General features: G+C 42.6%; 1 pseudogene; it reads left to right on the forward strand.

Annotated features, from left to right (window-relative positions):
- Positions 1 to 943: 943 nt before the first annotated feature.
- LOC101984765 overlaps positions 944 to 1,373 on the forward strand; it is a 2,209-nt pseudogene continuing 1,779 nt past the window's right edge.

Genomic DNA, 1,373 nt, shown 5'->3' on the forward strand with positions numbered 1-1,373 from the left:
AAATATCCCAACATTTAATTATTGGAGAAGAAGACTAAGCTACTACAGAAAGGCAAGCTCAATACTGTGCTCAATACTGATCCTCTGACCTTTAAAATTTTTGTACTTCAATATTAATAAAATTTTGATAACTTTTTATGCATACAAAAGGACATTTCTTCCTGATTTTTAGAGACAAGGTTTATCTGTGTAACTACGGCTGTCCCAGAACTCACCCTGCAGACCAGGCTGGCCTTGATCTCAGAGATCTGCTCACTTCCACCTCCCAAATCCTGGGATTAAAGGCATGCACCATCACTGCCCGGCTCCAGGTTAGTTCATATTCCACATATAATGCCAACTGAAGGAAGGGGGCGGGTCTAAGCTTAACTAGCCATCCTGGCTCACTTCTCTCTGGGATTGTTAAAGGCCACAATCTGTCTAACGAAATTTTCAGATTTTTAATTTTTAAACTTTATGGCCATTGGGATTACATTTTCCTATTGCATATCTTTTGGGGAGAAGGCCAATATGTTTCCTTTGGGGGTGGCGGTGTGACAGTCCTACAAAGTGTTAGGCAGTGATTGGTCAGAGGGAACCCTGGGGTCTGGAACATCTCAAGCTACACACCCCAGGATCTTTTTGACCACCACATTCTTCCCTACTCTAAAGGGATCTGAGACCCCTGGTGCCTCGAGGTCTGGTCTCTGAGGATCTTTCTGAGGCCTCCAGAGATATTTGGAAGTAACCAGCTGAAAGACTGCTGGGACATGGGTTTACGCGAACCGAAGAAAGTCTTTATTAGATTGCCAGTGGCTACACTGGTGCTAGGGATACAAATATAGATAGATGTGAGCCTTTCTTAGGGTGAACTTGGAGAGACAAAAACCATATTCTGTGTTGACATACACAGAACTTAAAAAAGAAAAAATGCAAGGTTAGTACATTCAAAGACGTTCTCAAAATGAGAGCCATTGTTGTGGTTTGGGTAGGTGGTGCTGTGTGGGTGCTGAATTCTCACAGTCTGAGTGGTACTTCCAGCATGGAGTCTGTCATGCTAAGGTCAGAGGCCTGTGTCCTGCTCATCTTTTCAGAGAAGTCAGGTTTCCTCTCTGCTCACCACTAATGAGGTTAGGATTTTCTGTTCTGATGGTTGATTTGAAATCATAGGTTGTCATTTGCATTGTTTTTCTTAGATTTTTAATTCATAATGTTCCTTGAATTAATGAGTAAACAACCTACTACCCATTTACTCAGGATGACTTTGAGTTCAGTTTGGATCTAAGAACAACCTCGAACTCCAGAGTTTCTTGTCTCCATCCCGCAAGTGCCAGGGTTAAGGTGAATGTCACCATGGCACGCTTACTGTAAAACCTGGTTTTCCCACCTGAGTT

This window comes from Microtus ochrogaster, chromosome 24 (genome assembly GCF_000317375.1).
Source record: "Microtus ochrogaster isolate Prairie Vole_2 chromosome 24, MicOch1.0, whole genome shotgun sequence".
NCBI lineage: Eukaryota > Metazoa > Chordata > Mammalia > Rodentia > Cricetidae > Microtus > Microtus ochrogaster.